Source organism: Harmonia axyridis, chromosome 3 (assembly GCF_914767665.1).
Source record: "Harmonia axyridis chromosome 3, icHarAxyr1.1, whole genome shotgun sequence".
Taxonomy (NCBI): domain Eukaryota; kingdom Metazoa; phylum Arthropoda; class Insecta; order Coleoptera; family Coccinellidae; genus Harmonia; species Harmonia axyridis.
This window is the reverse complement of record NC_059503.1, coordinates 2,957,567-2,967,285: the sequence shown is the minus strand read 5'-3', so window position 1 is coordinate 2,967,285 and position 9,719 is coordinate 2,957,567.

Below are 9,719 nucleotides of genomic sequence, written 5' to 3'. Positions count from 1 at the left end.
AACAAACAAGTCTGAAACAACAAACCGCTTTCTGAAATGCCATTTCTTTGACCCATAGGGCAAACAAAACAGTGCAAAAATTGTGATATTTAGTTTGAAAATCTGTCATAACTTATTTGCTTTACGTGTATTAGAGCAGGGTCTATTATCTTCGAATTTTTCTCATTCTACTGGCACACTTGTGTTTACTTACGGTGAGGAACTGACAGCTATGGACTCCTTAACAGGGATAACTCCAGGTAAAGCGTCCATTGTTGGTAACCCTGCGTAATTCCTATCTTCTTTTGTACGTGTGTCTTCGAGTAAATGATTTTCACTTGTGGTGGCATCCGCTTGGAAGACACAAGTGGATTAGGAATAGAAGATATAGAATTTTTCTATGGAGTTTTGCGAAGACAAAAAATAAAACCACCGGGATGAAATTTTGAAGTATTTGCGTGATGGATTATTGATTTTTCGTGTGAAAGCCCTTCTCTCTGTGGTAAGAAGGTCTAACTTGGTGAGTTTTTGATCGCTCGTTCATTCATGCGCCTTGAGACTAACTTAACAAACCGGAACACCTAGTCGATTTTTATCCATGAATGAATGAATTGGAGCATTTTAGATCCGAATCTGCCCTTCTACTTTCAAATTTGAAGGTTTCATGTTTACGGACGGACAGAATTGAATTTTCACATGGATTCGTCATCAGTAATACGAATATTGACATTTGACGCCAAAATTCGAAAATTACATTTGTCCTAACGATATTTGAGAGCGCTCAAAAATATGATAACGTCGATTCATTTTAAAACCGCATCCTTTCAATGTTTCAAGGTAACCAAACTCCACCGACGACTGCATTTTTATAGACCTCCATTTAAACGGAAATCGATAGGATGAAATACACATTTTTTTTCAGCTGTACTGCAATGCAGTTGTTATGTTCGCTACGTTTGTCAATCGTTTCAAACTGGATTATTTTTATGAAACTAGGCTATGTTTTTTCGCTTTTTTCACAGAAAATAAATGGATTCCATCTATATTCGTAGATTAATCGAGGCATTTCTCTACCGAAAAAATATTGCACTGGAATATTTCATTTTGAAATGTCTTTTTTATTCATTCGAAATATTCATCTTTCTGCTTTCTGTATATTCACTGCAATGATTTTTAGTTTCTTTAGTTACTGATAGAATAGTACCTACTAGTCTAATTTTTTTTTCCAATTATAAATATTTTCCTTAACTCACTTTTCGCCTTTATGTTCTCGATAACTTCTCGAATTCCATCTTTAAAGTCTTGAATCGATTAAGGACATTGGCATAAAACTTATCTTTAAGTGTTCCCAAAAAAAAAAGTCTAAAGGTGTTAAATCGCTAGATCTAGGTGGCCAATTGTGATCACGCCTTCGAGAAATAACAAGTCCAGGAAATTTTTTTGCCAAATTGCGATTGTCTTGTTGCTTGTTTGATACCTAGCGCCGTCTTAAGAAGTCTTCATTATGATCTAGTTTCAAGGAACTGTGACTGCAAAATTTTCACCATATTCGTGGTGAATTTCAAAGATTTCAATACGTTGTTGAAGCGTGTATCATTCAGTTTTCAGTAATGGCGTAGTTTTTATATGTCAACGTGACTGCGCTCTTCAAAATGAAATATCTTAATGGAAAACCTTTAATTTATGATAAATACGCTGTTAATTCTTTCTTAATTTTACGAATACCAAAAAAAAATTTAAAAATTAATCACATCATGTCAATTCAAACCAAAAATTCTTCTTTCAATCCAAAATATCGTTTATCGATTATTCAATTAAATATTTTCAAGAATCTTTGATATTGTTATATAAAACTATGTTCACTCCAATTTGTCAATATTTACGTTCTAAATTTTTCTCTGCTGCTTCCGAATTCATTAAACAATATCTCGTTCTCACTAAATATCATTCAACTAATGAATTTCCATGTTACAGTGAGAAATTAAGGCAACCGAAAACTTTTTACTTGCCTCTTAAGCACACTAACAACACTAACACAATGCTATCGGTTTAAAGATCTGATCATTGGTGTGTGGACGCTTTAACCTGTATGGTTGCTGTGTTGTTCTGCTCCTAACTAGATTGAAGTTTAAAGTGTCTGAGTAAGATTTGATTTCTCTATACTTGATGAACAGTCACTGTGGATGGGTTGTGTTTGATAGAACATTCGAAATTTTCCATTTACTTACTGGCTGGAACGGTATTCATTAGTATCTATATCTAACTGAATATTCTTCTCGATCTCAGCAATCTTAATCGCCGGCTGTCCAGCTGAAGTTTTTTCTTCCAATTTATCATATTGTTACAAACATACGATATAAATTATTATTCTGTAGCTCCCAATACATCGCGTCTAAGGACTGGTACCGACATTACGACAAACCTGCTGTTCTCTATCATGTCAGATACGAAAAATTTAATTGAAATTTTGAAAAAGGAATTATCTAAGCAGACGGCTACTTTGAGCAGGGAGATAAATAAGTTGGAGGTCAAAGTCAAGCAGGAGGGCGAGGAAACCAGGAACGCTATTACTGGTTTCAGAGGTAGACTCACTAAAGTTGAAAATAGTGTCCGCGATTTTGATCGTATTTTGCGTAAAAACAACTTGGTAATCTCAGGTCTCAGCACAGGAGGTGATGATCTCGTACTGTCTACTCTGGATTTCTTGAACCAGAGCCTGGGAGTGTCCGTGTCGGAGGATAAGATTAATAATATTTTTAGATTGAATAACTCTAAACCAGGTCTGATAAAGGTTGAATTCACATCCTTTCTCACGAAGAATATCATTTTAAAGAATAAATCTAAGTTACGTGGTACCAAAGTGTACATTAATGAAGACCTTGGCGAACACGACAGGGCTGATCTCAGGCTTTTGAAGCAGCATTTGAAACAGGCTAAAGAGAAAAATCTCCGTAGCTTTATTAGAGGATTGAACTTGTTTGTTAATGGGGAAAAGTTCACAGCTGCTGATCTGAGAGACCAGGGCAGTATTGACGGTGATATGTGTGAGGTGGAGGAAGATAGATCGGTGGAACTTGCTTCGAACAGTGCACCAGGTACGCCCGATCCGGTTTCGAGACTTTCAAGATTGTCTTCAGAGTACGATCACATTAAATTGATTGATTCTTGTAATTTAAACAAGGAAATTGCGCTGCAGGGGAAGGTTTTGAATAGTGCAGTGAATTTGGTCCCTATTCGCAAGAATTCTCAGAGCTCAGCAGATGGTAGAGCTGCCACACGTTCTATGAAAAACAAAAAATAATTTCAATATATTGTTTAAATTTCTTATCCTTTCTGTTTCATATTGTAATTTTTTTATTTTTTTATTATATCCCAATATAGTGTATTATTTAATAGTTATTAGAGCATTATATAATTGTACGTCAATATTTTTTTTTTAATTGTTTTTTTTTTCAGTAACTCCTCTAAAGAATGAAGATCTCTCACATTAACGTCCGTTCGCTTTTTGCAAAAATGTGCGATTTATCAGCAATTGTCCATCAAAGAGAATTTGATATTGTTGGAATATCTGAGACTTGGCTGGATGAGGGCATATCATCTGATGTAGTGGCTCTGAATGGTTATAGCTTGTTTCGGCAGGATAGGGGTAGTCGGGGAGGAGGTGTAGGCTTGTATGTAAGAGATTGCTTTCGCGCCGAGTTGGTGACTCTTGATTTCGCATTGGAAAGTCTCACTGAGTGTATTTGGGTGAAGCTTGTGGTAAGAGGTTTTGTTATTGTAGTGGGTGTGATGTATAGGCCTCCCAATCGAAAGAGTAGGAATTCCAGGATGGAATCATTCATACGCGATATTGACAATATGTTGAATTATATATGCCCTATGGCTGATTATGTTGTGTGTTTGGGAGACGTCAATGTGAATATGATGAATGTTAGTAATCCGGTCAGTGAATGCTTATCGTCTTATGGATTTACACAGGTTATTTCGGAGCCTACACGCGTCACTTATAAATCGAGCACTCTAATTGACCCTATTTTCGTCAACTGTGCCTCCAATCTGATTGGAAAATGCGGAGTTATCTGCACAGATCATATTAGTGATCACGCAATGCCCTTTTGTGAGCTAGTCCTGAAACCGTTCAAGAGGCAGTCGAAAATAATTGAAGTAAGGGATTTTAGTGGTTTCGATCCCGCGTCCTTTTTGGCAGACTTACAGGCTAACCCATGGCACAGATTCCTCTCCGAGTTGAATGTGAATAAAAAGGTGGATATGTTCAATGGATTTTTGATCGATACTTACGGTCGCCATGCTCCCTTGAGGAGAAAGAGAGTAACGAAACCTAAAGCTGAATGGCTTACCGAAACAATTAGGGCCTTAATGAAGACACGTGATATAGCATTGAATAAGTTTAAGAGATCGGGCTCTAATCACGACCAACTTACTTACAGGTCACTTCGCAATCGAGTGTTATCCGAAATTCGTAGGAGCAAAAAATCCTTTCTGTTCGAGGCTAGTCATGGTGGCTGTAAAAAATCTTGGGATGCTCTTAGGTCTCTTTACGTCCACAGAAGACCTCACCGTCTCCTTCCGGATACACTTTCTGATCCGGATGAAATTAATAACTTCTTTGCTAAATTTAATGGTTCGGTTAATGATGCTATATGCTCGGAGAGGATAGAATTTTATCAGAAGAATCAATTCCCCAATTCGTCGATTTTTGAGTTCAGGATTGTTGATATGAATGCTCTTTTGGTGGTTTTGGGTGGTATTAAGAGTAGATCCTTTGGTTGCGACGGTATTTCCCTGGCGATGTTGGGTCACGCCAGACCCTTTATCGATTCTATGATTTTACATCTAATTAATAGTTGTATACTTTGTAATAGTTTTCCCATGCAATGGAAGGAAGCAATTGGTGTTCCTCTGCCCAAAGTCATCAATCCGACTGCTCATTCCGAGTTGCGTATTATCAGTATACTTCCGGTGGTGTCAAAGATTTTGGAGAGGATTTTGTATGATCAGATATATGAATATGTTGTGAATTGTGATTTATTGCCTGCTTATCAGAATGGTTTCAGGAAGTATTTCAGTACCGCTACTGCTTTGGCATCGGTTACTGATGATGTTTTTTCCGGCCTAGATAAGGGATCGGTTGTCCTGCTGTTGTTGTTGGACTTTTCAAAGGCCTTTGACACCATCAACCATAATTTGATGTGCGCCAAGGCGTCTTACTTCGGCTTTTCTTGTGCTGCTGTTACTATGATCAGGTCATTTCTTTCATTGCGTACCCAGAGGATAAGGGCGGGTGGAAGACTCTCAGATTCAACTCAGGTTTGTGCGGGAGTACCCCAAGGGTCTATTCTCGGCCCTTTGTTATTTATTATTTACACCTCCGACTTGTTATCTGGTCTTAAATATTGTAAACCTGTGACTTATGCGGATGATACCGAACTTATTTATTGTTGCCCTGTCGAAGATATCCATCTAGCATCTACAAGAGTAAATGACGATCTGAAGGTTTTATTATCGTGTGCTACTGCGCATAATCTTTCGATAAATGCATCTAAATCCAGGCTTCTGGTTTATTCGAAAAAACGATGTAGGGCTTCGATTTCGTCCATGCTGGATATTCAAGTCGATGGTGTTCGCATAAATGTGGTGAATTCGGCTAGAAATCTTGGTCTCATGTTGGATGACGAGCTTTGCTTTTCTCAACATGTAATGGAATTGGTGAGGAGTGCGCATTATAGGTTGAAGGCTCTTTATTCTGCTAGACGTTTGCTCACATTCAATATGCGTAGAAATCTTGTTGAGTCCTTAGTTCTTTCGAGGTTTAATTATTGCGATGTAGTGTTTGGCCCATGTTTGAACTCGTTCTTCCGGCGTCGTATTCAGCTTGTTCAAAATTACTGCTGTAGGTTTGTCTTCGGTTTACGTATGTTCGATCATATTTCTCATAAAATTAACGAGTTGGGATGGCTACGTATGGAGAACAGAGTGAAACTACATCTTGCTTGTTTCGTTTTCAAAATTCAGAATACGCCGTCTTCTACAGTGCTGAAAGACAAACTCGTGCCTAGATCGGTCGCACACGATAGAGTGGTTCGTAATAGGGGTGAACTCACTGTTCCTTTGCATAGAACAGCCAGATTTCAAAAATGTTTTTCCTACATTGCTGTCAAGGTGTCCAACCAATTTCAGTCCGGTCTCCATTTGGTCAACTTTTATCAGTATAGGTCATATGTGAGAGGTCTCCTTTTTTGTAGTCAAATTCTTTAAGTGTTGCTTTATGCAAACTTGTTTTACTTTTATTTTTTCGCTTTTCTTATCTGATAGTTCCTACTATGTATATTTTTTTTATTAAGTTTCAATGAATCGATCGAAACCTTTGTATACCTATTATTTTTTTTTTTTTAATTCATTCAAGTACTTAGTTATTCTCAATTTTTGATTTTTATTTTGTTTAGGTTAAGTATTATATAATTAGGGAGCGGATATTCGTTTTTTTTTTTTGTAAGTCCACATGCGACATGAATGGGTACATTCTGTGAGTTAAGTGTAAGAATAGTCCTCGACTAAACTTCGCTCCAGATTGGTCCTTGTAAGATCTACAAATTTGTTTTCAAATCTATGTATGCACATACTTTTTTTGAAATAAAGACGATTATTATTATTATTATTATTATTTATTTAATTTCCTAGAGAAAATCTCTACGACGATTATTGTGATTCGTTTTTTTTTTGGTTTCTTTGTGTTTTTCATCAGCTAATCTATCTCTGAATCTCTATTTCATTCACCTATTCTGGTTTGAATATTATGAGTTTTACCTAAACCAATTATTCGTATTTTAAGAAATTGACTTGTTGGTTCAAGTTCTCGAAGTTCACAAAAAAATCCTCAGGGCACACAAAATAAGGGGGTGAACACCCCAATAAAGCTCTTTTAACTTTTGGAAACCGCAAGAACAAACGTTTGATATTGCCGATTTATTGAAGCGGTCTACTACCGAAACCTGCTACCAGTCTGGCAAAATCCATGGTTATTACCCTCAATATTTCATCCCTGACAAAAGTTGATGACAAACAGTCACCACGGTAGGTCGAAAGGCCCGAAGTGGTGCTTGTAGACACCGCAAATGGGGACATTTTGAATTTTATGACGGACTGTGGCCAATTTCAAAATCAAGGATCATAACCTGGGAACGGGTGCAGATAATAAATAGATACGGTATGTCCTTGTTACAGAGTGGTTTTTACTATTGCCTTTTCCGGTAGGGGATGGCCATTGGGGCCAGTTTAAGGGCTTGTAAATTTCGAAAATGACGTACGGGACTTTTATCGGTGAAAAAACAGATGTACCGGTTGCCAAACCGCTGGCAAAAGCTATTCCGATAGAATATTGCCGTAATAAAAATATTTTTGGATACGGTATCGCATTGACAGGAGTTGTTTAAATAACAGATACTGTTTGGAAAATACTCGTTCTGTTTGTTCACATGGAGAGCGGTATCGTATATTTAGAAATTTTGTTTTACGATTGTTCTTTGCCAAGATGCAATTTGAAAATTTTGTTGTTTATTATTTTTGGAAATTAATATTTCAGAAAGAATTTTGGATAGTCCATCAATTAAAATGCATTTTGCATCATCGGAGTCATAAGAATATATCAAATTCCGACTACGAAGAAAAAAATTGAAAACATTTATTGAAGCGAATTGTGAAGAAAATACATAATTTTTCAGTTTGAATAATGGAGAAATTCTCACTAAAATAAATACACTTTTGTTAGGTCAATGTTGTTAATCATTTGTTCATTCGATTGTTATTCATTGAAAATCGATTTTTTATCATTGGTTTTTCTGAATTTATGCCTTTAAAATCCATGGATTAAATTTCTATAGAAATTGATTTTGGTATCAAATATTATGTAGAAAGTATCTGATCTTTCCGAAAAATGCCACGAAGTGTTATACAGTTGTTATTTTGAATTCTCTGAAATCTGAATTGTAAGAAACTATGGAAGTTATTAATTTGAAATTTGGTAGAAGAACTGAATGCTATGATGCATTGTTTTTTTCAGCTGATAATGTAAAGCCTGTAAAATATTTTCCATTAAAATTCATAAATTTGATCAATTGTATTAAAAATTTGGGAAGGAAATATGAATTGTAGATTGCAATTTTTTCCTTCTATACCCATTTCTCTCACTTTTCGCAATTTCTATTAGCGTGCATATTAAGTTACATAATAAGCATAATCTCCTATTCAAAAATTTTGTTTTCGTATAATTTCTTATCGATGTTTTGAAAGAAACTAAATTACTAAGATTTCAGCACTAAATGATTTTTGGATTATTAACATATTTTCACCTAGCCAAATATCATGAAACAGACTGGTAATCACATTCGAAATCTTATCTTTTGGACAATAATTCAAGAAGCGTCATATGACTTCTTACAAAACTCACTAAACTTCTTCACAAAATCTTTAAAATAGATTAGATACCCCATTAGTCAGCGATAATGGTGCAGTTATTTCGCAGAGACATATCTACTCAACCTAAGAATACAACGGAAGTTTTCCTCAAGAATTTCAATTTAATATAATCCTATTACGTCGTCTAGCATTGTTTCCAGCAGCAACCCGTGCAAAAAAAAACCTTCAAAAACTTGACGTAACGACAAAGAGCTGTCAGATCATCGCGAGAGAATATCTTTACGCCATCTACCTGTCGCAGATTAAAAGATTCTTGTCATAACACAATAACTACTTAGTGCCTTCCATTCTCGCCATTGTAACCAGACTTGAAAGCTTCCCTAAATCTGTTGACCACCCGGATGAAAGTCTTTATTAAAACTTCTCTCGGTCGTAATGCCATTGTTCCTCCGGTTTCTTTCCAGTGTGGACCCTTAATGAGATTTTTAGTCCGGGGTATCAAGAAGAAATGACACTTTTGATTGGAAGTAACGTTAACAAGTTCCAAGTTCGTGGAAAAGGGTGGGAGTTGGGAGACTTCACGACGTTATTAAAAAAATTAACGTCTGTAGTTTAAATTGCGAAGCAAGAATGAGAAAGGTCGCTGCTGGTGTTAGGAATTAAATGAGAGAAGGAATGTCGCCCTTTCATTTCGAAATGAGTTTTAAGGATGGGTAGGTAATTCTTTTCAGTTGTTTCCGGTTAAAGAAAGAATGGTCATCTAGGAAACGTAGATACTCAACAGGCCAATTGAAAAGTCCCTGGTCTACCATAGTAAAACACATTTTTTTGGCAAAATTCGATTTTATTATTCAACATAATTGCTTCCGAGGGCGATACAGCGATTATAGCGATCTTCCAACTTTTCGATTTGTCTTTCGCTTCAAAATTGGCCTCAGTTTCGGCGATTACTTCTTCATTGGCGCTAAATGTCTTTCCAGCGAGCATTCTCTTGAGGTCTGAGTACAGTAAAAATTCGCTGGGGGCCAGATCTGGCGAATACGGTGGATGCAGAAGCAATTCGAAGCCCAATTCAAGAAATTTTGCCTTCGTTTTCATTGATTTGTGACACGGCGCATTGTCTTGATGAAACAGCATCTTTTTCTTCAAATGGGACCGTTTCTTAACGATTTCATCCTTTAAACGATCCAATAACGCAATATAATAATCGCTGTTGATGGTCTGGCCCTTTTGGAGGTAATTAATGAATATTATACCTTGCGCATCCCAGAATACTGATGCCACAACCATACCAGCTGACTGTTGTG